This window comes from Aotus nancymaae, unplaced genomic scaffold, assembly GCF_030222135.1.
Source record: "Aotus nancymaae isolate 86718 unplaced genomic scaffold, 86718_ANA_hifiasm-v0.15.2.pri h1tg000079l, whole genome shotgun sequence".
Taxonomy (NCBI): Eukaryota; Metazoa; Chordata; class Mammalia; order Primates; family Aotidae; genus Aotus; species Aotus nancymaae.
Genome location: NW_026988494.1, coordinates 5519572 through 5534284, shown reverse-complemented (window position 1 = coordinate 5534284; position 14713 = coordinate 5519572). Strand labels below are relative to the sequence as shown.

At 43.5% G+C, this 14713-nt stretch overlaps 1 long non-coding RNA gene across 1 annotated transcript; it reads right to left on the bottom strand.

The window, feature by feature from the left end:
- Window positions 1-2765: 2765 nt before the first annotated feature.
- On the bottom strand, window positions 2766-13101 carry LOC135271479 (uncharacterized). Its single transcript, XR_010339646.1, has 2 exons — window positions 9709-13101; window positions 2766-3722 (listed from the first exon to the last, which is right to left on the bottom strand). It is a non-coding gene; the product is annotated as an uncharacterized LOC135271479 (long non-coding RNA).
- Between the last annotated feature and the right edge of the window lie 1612 nt (window positions 13102-14713).

Sequence of the window (14713 nt, the reverse complement as noted above, 5' to 3'; positions counted from 1 at the left end):
TAGACTCATACATATGTGTAGGTATAAGATTACCTGAGTAATGAGAAAATATGGGAGGATACATCCCAGGTTCTCGGGGTGGATGGGTGACCTTGGGCAAATGGTGTTGACGTAGGGGTAGGAAGGAGGAGAGGAAGAGGGAGGGGCTCAGTTAAACAAATAAAAGAAAAGGAAAAAAAGAGCACTCTTTTTTTCACAAAGCACATATGATACTATATTTATATAGTTAAGTAAAATTACATACGAGTGTGATTATGATAAAGGGATTACATTGTAAAGTATTTCCTTTAAAAAGAAATAGAAGGCTGAAATAAATTCCGGGGAATTGATGACTGAAACGGTAAGCAATACCTCTTGGCTTTCTAAAGACCAGATGATCAACAATTTTAGATGACAGTTTCTTCATAAGGAAAAACAAAAGTCAGAGAAAGTAAAAAAGGAAGTGTTTGCTCTCCTTCATTCTAAGAGTAACAAACTAATGGGATTGAAGCGTGACAAATACACCAACCACAGCTTTCAAGGTTCATGTGGTCTAAACATGGTAACAACAGGAGTAGGAAACACACTGTAAGATAATTACTGCTTGCAGCAGAGCTAATTCTCTGATTATAGACCAAATGGAAAAATAATATTACAGTATTTATCATCCTTGAATGCCTGCTAAAAATGAGGCAACTAGTATATTCTTTTGCATATGAGGCTACAAATTTTTGTTGTTTTTGAGACAGAGTCTTGCTCTGTTGCCCAGGCTAGAGTGCTGTGGCGCAATTTCGGCTTACTGCACCCTCCGCCTCCCAGGTTCAAGTGAGTCTCCTGCCTCGGCCTCCTAAGTAGCTGGGACTACAGGTGCGTGCCACCACGCCTGCCTAATTTTTTGTATTATTTTTTTTAATTTTACAATTTTATTATTATTTTTTTTAATGGGGTTTCACCATGACGGCCAGGCTGGTCTTGAACTCCTGACCTCGTGATCCGCCTGCCTTAGCCTCCCAACGTGCTGGGATTACAGGCATGAGCCACCACACCCAGCCAGAATTTGTTTTTTTTATTAGAGACAGGATTTCACTGGGTTAGCCAGGATGATCTCGATCTCTTGACCTTGTGATCTGCCCGCCTCAGCCTCCCAAAGTGCAGGGATTACAACTGTGAGCCACTGGGTCCAGCCTACACATTTTTTTTTAATAAAAATTTAATATATGTATTTTTTTTTTTGTAGAGGTGGGGTTTCGCCATGTTGCCCAGGCTGGTCTCAAACTTCTGGGCTCAAGGGAGCCACATGCCTCAGCTGCCCAAAGTGCTGAAATTACAGGCATGAGCCATTGTGCTCAGCCAACAAAATTTTTAACGTGGATTATGAAGGTTGGTTTAGGCTCAGGGATATACTAATAATTTTAAAGAATATTCTAATATCTGTGGCTTAAAGAGCCAGAGAAAAAAGAAAAAAAAAGAATATTCTAATATACTAAACATTTGATGTTTTTAAATTTGTAGAACAAGCACCAAGTGAAACCAAAATCTTGTTTTTTTCTTTTTTCTCTCTTTTTTTTTTTAAATAAAGACGGGGTTTCACCATGTTGGTCAGGCTGGTCTTGAACTCCCGACCTCAGGTGATCCGCCTGCCTTGACCTCCAAAGTGCTTGGATTACAGGCATGAGCCACCGCGCCCGGCCCAAAATCTTTTCAAACAATGTAAAGAGAGCTATAAACAAAAGAATTTTGTAAATATGAAATAGCCATCAAAGTAACAAAAGTTACTTTTGTTAAACAGTTGACTCCACGTGTCTGCTTTGACTATGAGACAAACTCATCACATGGCTAACAGTCCCTTCCTCCTTCTACAATGCAAGGATTGCTTAGCTTCCTTTTGCCTTTTCTTTATTTTTTTTTGGAGACAGAGTCTCACTCTGTGGCCCAGGCTGGAGTGCAATGGTGTGATCTCGGCTCACTGCAACCTCCACCTCCCAGGTTCAAGCGATTCTCCTGCCTCAGCCTCCCAAGTAGCTGGGATTATGGGTACGTGCCACCATGCCCAGCTAATTTTTTGTATTTTTAGTAGAGACGGAGTTTCGCCATGTTGGCCAGGCTGGTCTCAAACTTCTGGCTTCAAGCGATCTGCCCACCTTGGCCTCCCAAAGTGCTAGGTTGACAGGTGTGAGCCACCACACCCAGCCAGCTTCCTTCTCATTCTGTTTTCAGTTTAATATTTCTATAAGTATTTTGATTAGGTTAGGTAGTACATTATCTAAGAACATCTTACCCAAAGGATAAGACCACATTACTTTTTTACTTTAGAGATTCAACATGTTCAATTTCATTGTTGAAATTTTCTATATGCCATATTTCAATTGCTATTTCTCTGCTCAGCAAAATGTCTTAAAAAGAGACTGGGCTCAGTGGCTCATTCCTGTAATCACAGTGCTCTGGGAGGCCAAAGAAAAAGGATCGCTTGAGCCCAGGAGTTCAAGACCAACCTGGCAACTTAGGGAGACCCCTATCTCTACAAAATTAAACGTATTTGCTGTGCATGGTGCTGCATACCTGTAGTCCCAGCTACATGGGAGGCTGAGGTGGGAGGATCACTTGAGACCAGGAGTTAAAGGCTGCAGTGAGCCATGATCATACCACTGCACTCCAGCCTGGGTGACAGAGTAAGACCCTCTAAAAAAACAAACTAAAGAAACACAACCAATCCACACCTGTTGTCCCCAATTATCCACCCATTAAAAAAAAATTTTTTTTTAATTATTTGGTCATGTTTCTTAAGTTTTAGTTTTTTTTTTTTTTTTATTAGAGTTATCCTGGAATGTTTCTCTTTTTAAATTGTTTTTAAAATAGAGATGGTGTCTCACTACATTGCCTAGTCTGGTCTTGAACTCCCAAGGCTCAAGGGATACTCCTGCCTCAGCCTCCCAGAGTGCTAAGATTATAGGCATGAGTCACTGCACCTGGCCCTGGAATATTTAAGTTTTAAAAACTTTATAATGTCCCCCTCTGTTTTAAGAAATGACATGTATTTATTGAAGAAACAAAGCCATTTTGTCCTGTAAAAATGTGCGAAGCTCTAGATTTGTTAGACTGCCTCTTCTTAATGTTATCATTAATTAATTTATTTATTTAGAGACAGTTTCACTCTCATTGCCCAGGCTGGAGTGCAGTGGTGTGTTCTTGGCTCACTGCAACCTCTGCCTCCCAGGCTCAAGCAATTCTCCTGCCTTAGCCTCCCAAGTAGCTGGGATTACAGGCACGTACCACCATGCCCGGCTATTTTTTGTATTTTTAGTAGAGATGGGGTTTCACCATGTTGACCAGGCTGTTCTTGAACTCCTAACCTCAGGTGATTCTCCCGCTTCGGCCTCCCAAAGTGCTGTGATTACAGGAGTGAGCCACCATGACCAACTATTTATTTTTTGAGGCGGAGTTCTGCTCTGTCGCCCAGGCTGGAGTACAGTGGCATGATATTGGCTCACTGCAACCTTCACCTCCCGTGTTCAAATAAGTCTCATACTTCAGCCTCCCGAGTAGCTGGGACTACAGGCATGCGCCACCACTCTTGGCTACATTTTGTATTTTTAGTAGAGACAGGGTTTCACTATGTTGGCCAGCCTGGCCGCAAGTGATCCGCCTACCTTGGCCTCCCAAAGTGCTGGGATTACAGGCGCTCTTGATGTCATTTTAAATTTGTTCCTCCATCTTCTTCATTTCCTGTAAAGAGGTGGTTGAAACTAGAGATAAAATGAAATTTAGGATTAGCGTTTGGGGTGGGGCTGTGTACTTCTTACATTATCGCAGGAGGCATGTGATGTCTGATTGTCCCACTTTTACTGATGATAAGACAGATTTATTAAAATGTCTCCATCAATCTTTCCCCTGGTGGCTACAGGAGCCATGAGTAAATGACTGCTTAATTTCATTACTTCATTAGTGTTATAAAATGTCAGTTTCCTGATTCTGTTATTTCCTTTTGCATCTTTACCTGGAACTCTGTTTTAAATAGAACTTTGACTCAGCAACCAGTCATCTGATCACCCTGAATACAATTTGCACAGGTAAAGCAGGACAAATGCTTATTTTTTTCCTTTCATTTACCAGTTTTTAGAATAATGAATTTAGTGCCCTAGTGACCTTCAATGAACACCTGATATTTGGTGGTTGTTCTTGTTAGTTTTTATTTATTTGTTTGTTTGTTTATTTTTGTAGAGACTGGTTCTCACTATGTTGCCCAGACTCGTCGCTAACTCCTGGCATCAAGCAGTCCTCCCACCTCAGCTTCCCAAAGTGCTGGGATTTCAGAGGCAGGAGCCACCACACCCAGCCTGTTCTTACTAGTTTCATATGATGTTAAGGAATTTTATAGATGTGATGATTTTTATTCCATTGTAATTATTCTTATTATATTCAAATTGCCCCATTGTTTGCCAAGAAGTGTCTTTTCATTTTGGCTTCTGTGTCCTGTTAACATGACCCAGTAGTCTTGGATTGCTTCCTTCCTTTCTAGAATGACAAGATTGAACCAACCATTTCTTCAAGGACCCCTGATTCCTTGTAAGGCGAAAAGCTATTTAAGGGCTCCAATTTGAAGAGTAAGAGGTCATTGTTCTTGGATTCGTATTGATTTTAGTTTTCTAGCTCTCAGTGGACACACCTAGGAAATATATGCTCTTTAAAAGGAGAAAAAAATCATAAATTCATTTAATATTTCCAATTCAGACGTATAAGATTTCAGGCTTATACATTTTTAAAATAAATGAGACTTGTATCTCTCCTCCCTTTTACTGAAAATCTTTTTTTTTTTTGAGTCTCGCTCTGTCACCAGGCTGGAGTGCAGTGGCACAATCTCGGCTCACTGCAACCTCTGCCTCTCAGGTTCAAGCGATTCTCCTGCCTCAGTCTCCCGAGTAGCTGGGACTATAGGCACATGCCACCATGCCCAGCTAATTTTTGGATTTTTAGTAAAGACGGAGTTTCACCATGTCGGCCAGGATGGTCTCAATCTCTTGACCTTGTGATCCGCCCGCCTTGGCCTCCCAAAGTGCTGGGATTACAGGCATGAGCCACCACACCCATCCTTTACTGAAAATCTTGATTCATAATAACATTAATGTAATTATTTGCTTTATCCAAAAATATACACATAAAGGTATTAAAATAGCAATATTGTTATTACTAAACATAAGGTTAGCTGGGTTTGGTAGTTCCAGCTACTTGGGAGCTGAGGCAGAAGAATCAGTTGAGCCCAGGAGACAGAGGTTGCAGTGAACCAAGATGGCGCCACTGTACTCCAGCCTGGGTGCAGAAAGAGATTCCATCTCAAAAAAAGAAAAAAAATAAGATTATTGAACATAATTTAAGACTTCTTTGCTATTTAGTTTTGTCTTTAGGGTATACCTAGTAAATAACTGCAATTAGCTGGGCATGGTGGCTTACTCCTGTAATCCCAGCACTTTGGAAGGCCAAGGCGGGAAGACTGCTTGAGGCCAGGTGTTTGAGACCAGCCTGAGCACCACAGCTAGACCACCCCCACCATCTCTACAAAAAGTAAAATTAGGCAGGCAAGATGGCACTTGCCTATGGTCCCAGCTACTCTGGGGACTGAGGCGGGAGGATCACTTGAGCCCAGGAGGTTGAGGCTGCTTGAGCCATGATTGGGCCACTGCACTCCAGCCTAAGTGACAGAGCGAGACCCTGTCTTAAATACTACTACTACTAATAATAATGATAATAATAATTTCAACCAAATGCTATGTTTCAAGTCACTTGAAATAGGCTTCTTTTCTCTTTTTTTTTTTTTTTTTAAAAGATGAGGTTTCACCATGATGGCCAGGATGGTCTTGAACTCCTAACCTCAGGTGATCCACCAACCTCGGCCTCCCAAAGTGCTAGGATTACAGGCGTGAGCCACCGCGCCCGGCATTAGGCTTCTTTTCTCTATGGCTGTGACGTTCATTTTAGGTGTCGACTCAACTGGGTCAAGGAATATCCAGATAGCTGGTAAAGCATGATTTCTAGTTATTGTGAGAGGGTGTGTGGGAAGTAAAAAAGTTCCTCTTTAAAGTTTCCTTTCTTGTTAAAGAATAAGTGTGCTAATAAATTTGTTAAGCCCTATTCTATGTAGCTGTTAGACATGCCATGCTTACAGGTAGCTGTTAGATATGCCATGCCTACATAGTACATTTTATGTCCTTGTATTTTAACCAAGATATCTATGCTGGATGTGCTCGCAGGCATGTCCCAGCTCTCTACTACTTTTACCTGTTGTAAAAAGTTGTAAGTTGTGGCTGGGCGCAGTGGCTCACGCCTGTAATCCCAGCACTTTGGAAGGCCGAGGTGGGCGGATCACCTGATGTCGGGAGTTCGAGACCAGCCTGACCAACATAAGAAACCCCATCTCTACTACAAATATAAAAAAATTAGCTGGGCATGGTGGCACATGCCTGTAATCCCAGCTACTTGGGAGGCTGAGGCAGGAGAATGGCTTGAACCTGGGAGGTGGAGGTTGCAGTGAGCCGAGATCATGCCATTGCGCCCCAGCCTGGGCAACAAGAGTGAAACTCTGTCTCAAAAAAAAAGAGAAGAAGAAGAAAAAAAAAAGTTGTAAGTTGTTAGCCAATTGGCTTTCAGTTTAGATTATGAGGTCTGGCTCCAGCCAACGGAGATCAGACACAGCAGTAAGGACGACCCCAAATGCGTAAGGGATAAATTTGTATGTTTTCCTTTGTTCATTGTACTCTTGTGGCAAGATGGCTAGTGAGAGTATCCTTCCTGCAGTTCAGGAAGTAAAAATAGCATTGCTGAAAAATCGTTTGTCTCAGTGCTAATTTTTCTTTGCTATTTCCAACGGGGTGTTTCTGGAAGAGATTGGCATTTGAATCAGTGACTGAGTAAGGAAGAGCTGCCCGATGTGGGCAGGCATCATCTAATTTGTTGAGGGCCTGGATAGAATAACGAGGCAGAGGAAAGTCTAATTCGTTCTGTCTTCTGGAGCTGTGACACCCATCTTTTCCTGCCTTTGGACATGAAAACTCTAGGTTCTCGGGCCTTCAGACTCTGGGACTTACACCAGGGGGCACAGGTTCTCAGGCCTTCGTACTCAGACTGAATTATGCCACTGGCTTCCCTGGTTCTCCAGCTTGCAGATAGCATATCATAAGACTTCTCAGCCTCCATAGTCATGTGAACCAATTCCTCTAATAATTCCCTCTTATCTACCTATCTGGAAAATTCTAACTAATACAATGGCTATACGAGCAACTTGATATACATTTATATGCATTTTTGTTTCTTTTCAATTTTCTAGGAATGGCTTGTCTCTTCTCACTTATTATTTTTTTTTTGTAGAGATGGGGTCTTGCTGTATTGCCCAGGCTGATCTCAAATTCCTGGACTCAAGTGATCCTCTTGCCTTAGCCTCCCAAAGTGCTGGGATTACAGGCATGAGCCAGCGTATCCAGCTCATTCACTTTTCCACACACTCAATCCTGCCTTCACCCCACAAATCCAGCAAAACTGCTTTGGCTCAGGTCCCCAATAGCCTCCTCATTGCCAAATTCAGTGGAGACTTTCATATCCCTCTTAGGTGATCTCCAAGGACATGTGACTCTTACCCTTTCTCTCCTTAAACCCATCTCTTCTCTCACTTGTGGTGAGCCCACCCATCCTGGTTCTCCTTCCACCCTCTCTCATCACTCCTTTCCCAGATCCTCTGCTTCCTTCTGGTCTTAGAAGATTGTAGTGCGTTAGGACTTTGTCTTGGAAACTCTTCTCACTGCTCAACTGAGGCAGGATAGGTAGTCAAGAAAGTAACCACACCCTTGAGACAAGGCAACCGTGGTGGTGGCGACCTCACCATCCACACAATAAGCCCCAGTGGTCACATCGTAGTCAAGGTCATTCAAGCAAAGCTATCTCTAGTAAGGAACTCTGCCCCCTGCCCCAAGAGGGCATGTGCATTTTCATTTTACCTGTCTTCAGACTGGCCCTTTGCTCATTATAATAGTAAAAAACACACTGCTGGGTGGAGATTTAAGATGGCAATGGAGGCCGGGTGCGGTGGCTCACGCCTGTAATCCCAGCACTTTGGGAGGCCGAGGTGGGCGGATCACGAGGTCAGGAGATCAAGACCATCCTGGCCAACATGGTGAAACCCTGTCTCTTAAAAAAAAAAAAAAAAAAAGATGGCAACGAGACGTGCGATGAAGGAACAAGCATGTACAGCTATCGTGCATGGGCACCCAGTGAAGGAAAGCAACCCTGAATGCAGTGCCTGTGACTCAGTACAGGCTCGGTAAAGACAGCTATATTAATTGGGATAATGGCAGGGAAGGGAGATAACACAAGCTTTCTTATTTCTTGCAGACATTTCACTTATTTCCTTTGTTTAGTTGCCTGGCTCCCTATGACTTTATTTATTTTTTATTGTTTTGAGACACAGTCTCACTCTGTCACCCAGCCTGGAGGGCAGTGGCGTGATCTCAGCTCACTGCAACCTCCTCCTCCTGGGTTCAAACGAATCTTGTGCCTCAGCCTCCAGAGTAGCTAGGATTACAGGTGCCTGCCACCATACCTGGCTGATTTTTGTATTTTTAATAGAGGTGGGGTTTCACCATGTTGGCCAGCTAGTCTCAAATTCCTGACCTCAAATGATCTGCCCGCCTCAGCCTCCCAAGGTGCTGGGATTACAAGTGTGAACCCCCTCGTGGGATCCCCTATGACTTTAGAAACAAAAACAGCTTATAATTAGTATGACTGAGTCTTTTGTATACACTCTTTTATGTACTCTTCTTAATCACACTCTGAGGCAGTTACTATGTCTCCATTTTATGGAGGAGAAAAATGAGGTTTAGAGAGATAAGGAATTAGGCTGAGGTCTCTCAGCTAATTAGAGGCAGAGCTGGGTTTGAAATCCATTCTTTGGATTCCAGGGTTAGCTTTGTTTATTTCACTCAACAAATTAATCTCCTAATGAGGCAAGGAAGGGAAAGATCCCATGTTTTCCCAAAACGCAGCCACATTTCATCACTGACTCCTGCCTCACGTGAGCCTTTTGTTTCTCAAATACTTGGAACAAAAATCAATCATTTGGAACTGCTCTTTCTTCCTCTGTAAGTGCTTAGTGCATTTTTTTTTTGTAAACAAGACTTTAAGTAAATTACTTCTAGGCCAGGAGCAAGGGTTTATGCCTATAATCCCAGCAATTTGGGAGTCCTCAAGGCAGGAGCATCACTTGAGGCCAGGTGTTTGAGACCAGTTTGGGCAAAAATCGAGACTCCATCTCTACTAATAAATAATAATAAAAAGAAAACCAAAGAAATGACTTCTAATTGTTTTATTCTATAGGCATGTCTCACTAAAAGAAAAACTTGGCCAGGTGCAGTGGCTCATGCCTGCAATCCCAGCACTTTGGGAGGCCAGGGTGGGCAGATCACCTGAGGTCAGGAGTTCAAGACCAGCCTCACCAACATGGAGAAACCCCATCTCTACTAAAAATACCAAATTAGCCAGGCATGCCTGTAATCCCAGCTACTTAGAAGGCTGAGGCAGGTGAATCAATTGAACCCAGGAGGCAGAGGTTGCAGTCAGCCGAGATGGTACCATTGCACTCCATCCTGGGCAACAAGCGTCCAACTCCATCTCAAAAAAAAAAGAAAAACTTAATATTATATGCAGATCTTAGTGTTTCAAAGTATATAAATTAAGTAAGAAACTCCTTACCTCTCATTTTAGAGAATGTTTTAGTCATAAAAAATCTTGACATACACTTTAGATAATGAAATCCCCTGGTGTGTTTCAGGCAATTACTCAATTCAATGTGCACAGCTTCTAGAACACAGAATGCAGAGATGCCTGGAATGAATGGTCTGGCAGCAAGTCTGTTTCTCACGTTTTCCAATCTGAGTGTATAAATTTTTGATCCTACAAACCTGTAATGAATGTGTCGGATTACTGTCTTTGCTCTATTGTCAGCATATAATGAGACTCGGCTTCTTGGCAGAATGATTAAGTTAAGGATATTGCATTCTAACCACAAGGAAACACAGATCTCCTCCTTGTCAGCATTCTTCTTTTCAAAAAGGTTGTTTAAAGTGGTGCTTAAAAGATAATTCTATCCTAAAACACAGTGACTTACGGGAAAAAAAAGAGAAAAAAATAAAGATAATTCTAGCTTGCTAAGTTTAGGGTGTAGAAAAGTCCAAAATGAGAATATTCACTGGGTACTTGTGCAAGAAATGTTAATATGTACATTAAGGGGAGGGTGTTCTACCCTCCTGATGCCTGCCTCTGCCTCTCTCTCATTTTGCCTTGACATACAACATAAAACGTATCAAGGTTAAAAGTTAAATGAGAGCTGAACACGGTGGCTCACTCTGGTAATCCCAGAACTTTGGGAGGCTGAGGCAGGTGAATTGCTTGAGCTCAGGGGTTTGAGACCAGTCTGGGCAACATGGCAAGACCCTGTCTCTACAATTAGCTGGGTATGGTGGTACTAGCCTGTAGTCTCAGCTACTTGGGAGGCTGAGGGGCAAGGATCACCTGAGCCCAGAAGGTCGAGGCTGCAGTGAGCCGTGATTGTGCCACTGCGCTCCAGAGCCTGGGTGACAGAGTGAGACCCTGTGTTAACTCTGTTCTCGCACTGATATGAAAAAAATCCCTAGACTGGGTTATTTATAAAGGAAAAAGATTTAATTGACTCACAGTTCTGCATTGCTGGGGAGGCCTCAGGAAACTTACAATCATGGCAGAAGGCAGAGGAGAAGCAGGCACCTGCTTCACAGGAGAGCAGGAAGAACAGAGTGAGCGCAAGCATGGGAAGTGCTAGACGCTTATAAAACCATCAGATCTAGCTCAGTAACTGCACAGATCAGGAAATTAAAAAAAAACAAAAACAAAACAAACAAAACCCATCAGATCTCTCGAGAGTCACTATCATGAGAACATCATGGGGGAACCGCCCCCATGATCCAATTAACTCCATTTGGTCCCCACCTTGACCCATGGGGATTGTGGGGATTACAGGGATTACAATTCAAGATGAGATTCTGGGTAGGGGAACAGCCAAACCATATCAGACCCTGAAAAAAAAAGAGGGAGGGAGGGAGGGAGGGAGGAAGGAAGGAAGGAAGGAAAAGTTAAGTGAGGCAGTGAACTCTGCCTCTGCCACTACATTTTAAATACAAAATGGGCTGGGTGCAGTGGCTCACCCATGTAATCCGAGCTCTTTGGGAGGCCGAGGTGAGTGGATCACCTGAGGTCAGGAGTTGGGGACCAGCCTGGCCAGTATGGTGAAACCCTGTCTCTATTAAAAATACAAAAATTAGCTGGGTGTGGTGGTGGGTGCCTGTAATTCCAGCTACTCAGGAGGATAAGGGAGAAGAATTGCTTGAACCTAGGAGGCGGAGGTTGCAGTGAGCCGAGATCGCACCATTGCACTCCAGCCTGGGTGACAACAGCAAAACTCTGTCCCCCTCACACCAAAAATAATAATAAATGAGTTAATAAATACAAAATGATTTCATACCTAAGTTAATTATTCTTTTTGTTCTTTTTCGAGACAGGATCTCACTCTTTTGCCCAGCCTGGAGTGCAGTGGTGCGATCATAGCTCGCTGCAGACTTGACCTCCTGATCTCAATTAGTTCTCCCATCTTAGCTTCCTGAGTAGCTGGGTCCATGGGTCCATGCCACCACATCCAGCTCACCTTTGTTTAAATTTTTTGCAGAGATGGGTGTCTCACTACGTTGCCCAAGCTGATGTCAAACTCCTGGGCTCAAGTGGTCCTCCCACCTTGGCCTCCCAAAATGCTGGGATTGCAGTCGGGAGGTACTATACCCAGCCATGAAACCATCTGAAGTCAGAGCTCCTCTTCAAAAATCTGTCGGCAAGTTTTCTGCTCATCTTCATATTCAAGGCAGATTTCTTTTTATTTTTTATTTTATTTTAAGATGGGGTTTCACCATGTTGGTCTGGCTGTTCTTGAACTCCTGACCTCAGGTGATCCGCCTGCCTTGGCCTCCAAAGTGCTTGGATTACAGGTGTGAGCCACCACACCCAGCCTTCAAGGTGGATTTCTAGTCACCCTCAGTTAACTCACAAAAAGATAAGCTAGCAGCACAAGTTAATATAAGAAGCTTACTGGTATCTGAATATTGCTTTGAAATGCATTTGCTTTTTTGGTAACAGGGTCTTGTGCTGTTTGTTACCCAGTGTTTGGGCCTTGGACACTTCAGTAAGCTTCCTGTACTCCACACTAGGCACAAAGGGTAATAGATAGGGGCAGGGGCCAGAGAAGGTGCCCAGGAGGCCAGCAGCTCAGTGGTTAAATGCTGTGTACAGAAGGATGGCTGGGGAGTGTTGATCTGTGTGACTCTGAGGTACATGAATATTCTGGAAAGAAAGATAGCATTGCAGACAAGGTATGGATTTCCCATGATCTCACAAGTTTGGTAGCTCAGCATCAATTCAAAGGGAGGATGCCAGGCACAATGGCTCATGCCTGTAATCCCAGCACTTTGGGAGGCCGAGGCGGGCGGATCACAAGGTTAGGAGTTCGAGATCAGCCTGGCCAACATGGTGAAACCCCGTCTCTACTAAAAATACAAAAATTAGCCGGGTGTGGTGGTGGGTGTCTGTAGTCCTAGCTACTTGGGAGGCTGAGGCAGGAGAATCGCTTGAACCTGGAAGGCAGAGGTTGCAGTGAGCCAAGATGGTGCCATGCACTCCAGCCTGGGCAACGAAGTGAGACTCCATCACAAAAAAAGAGAGAAAGAAAAGAAAAGAAAGAAAGAAAAACAATAATTTCTAGAATGTCTTGAGTTTGAGATGGAGATTCATGCTTACAACATAATACTAATGGCCACCAACTTGCTTGTCTCTTGGTCTTTTTCCCTCCAGATATAAAAATACTCTCCCAATTTCTTCCTCATGGCAGTTATTATATAATGCATATGCACACATGCATATATACATGTGTGCGCATATATATATGTATAAAATAATTGCCATGAGGAAGAAATTGGGATATATATACTTATATATATACATATATACACACACATATATACACACATTTACACATTTACGTATCTATACATATCATATACACACATATACATATATATACACACACACATATATATATATTACATATGAATGATGGGGTTTCACTATGGTGCCCAGACTGGTCTCAAGCGATTCTCCTGTCTCAGCCTCCCAAAGTGCTGGGATTTCAGGTGTAAGCCACTGCACCTGGCCCCTCATGGCACTTTTTGCAGCCTTTCTAGTTTTCTACAGATGTAAAATGTGAGTAAAGGAATCCAATAGAAATCTGGTCAATATTAAAGGCAGAAAGGAGGACTCCCCAGCTCCCCAGCATGTTATAATCGTGCTATTGCATTTTAGATTCGTTTTGATTTTTTTCTGCCTTACGCCTAACTTGACATCCACTATGCTTCCAAATCAATTTCACCTACACTGAAGCAAATCTAGTTTTTTCTTCCATTGGGTTGGTATTTGAATGGGCGCACTCACCTTGCATCAAAAGTCACATGGATTCTATTCCTGTCTTTGAAGATATCAGCATCTTACTCCTGCATTTTATTCACCACATTAAAGCAAGCTGGGGGTGCTGGGAGATGATGCAGTGTCCCCAGCAAAGCAATGATCAGGCCCCTTAGGGTTGGCAGCAGCAAGCAGGGGCTGGTGGCTTCAAGGAAGAGCAGGGGTTAACTCCGTGAGGAGGAACTAGGTGGCAAGAACAGGTGCACCTATTGGCAAAGAATCCCATCAAGACCAGTGCCAATAACTGCACCATGACTGCCAGGTGCCCCAGCTGTACCTTGGGGCTGCCCAGCAGGAGCACACATTGTGCTTAAAGCCTCCATGGTGCAATCATGGCTGAGAAGGCATTGCCCCTACCCCTGGGGCCTGGCACCTCTGGGTGCATGGGTACCTCCTGCTTATCTATGACTCACCAGAACAGTATACATACTCAGCAGACGCTCTTTCTGTGTTCAACACTCAGGGGCAAATATAGGCCCAGCTGCTCCATGCTTATTATGGTCATGAAAATCATTCCCAACACTCTTTTTAACTGTTTTTTTTTTTTTTTTTTTTTGAGTCTCACTGTGGCCGAGGCTGGAGTGCAGTGGTGCAATCTTGGCTCGCTGCAACCTCCGCCTCATGGGTTCAAGCAATTCTCATGCCTCAGCTGCTCGAGTAGCTGGGATTACAAGCACGCACCACCATGCCCAGCTAATTTTTGGAATTTTAGTACAGATATGTGATTTTGCCATGTTGGCCAGGCTGATCTCAAACTCCTGATCTCATGATCTGCCTGCCTCGCCCTCCCAAAGTGCTAGGATTACAGGCCATTCCCAACACTCTTAATGCACTTTGCATACCCACCACTGACCCAGTGCTTTCTTGGGACATGAACAGAACAAAGGTAGAGGGCATGGATGCAAGGTGTGAGTGCACAGAGGACCATAAAGCATCACCATGTAACACTGCTAGAGGTGGCAGAGATGGCAGTAATTGCCAGCAAGTAGCTAGGAAAAAATAAGACAGCTGGGCACAGTGGCTCACCCCTGTAATCCTAACACTTTGGGAGGCCGAGGTGGGCTGATCACTTGAGCCCAGGAGTTTGAGGCCAGCCTGGGCAACATAGTTGAGACCCCATCTTTGCAAAAAAAGTACAAAAATGAGCTGGGCATGGTGGTTT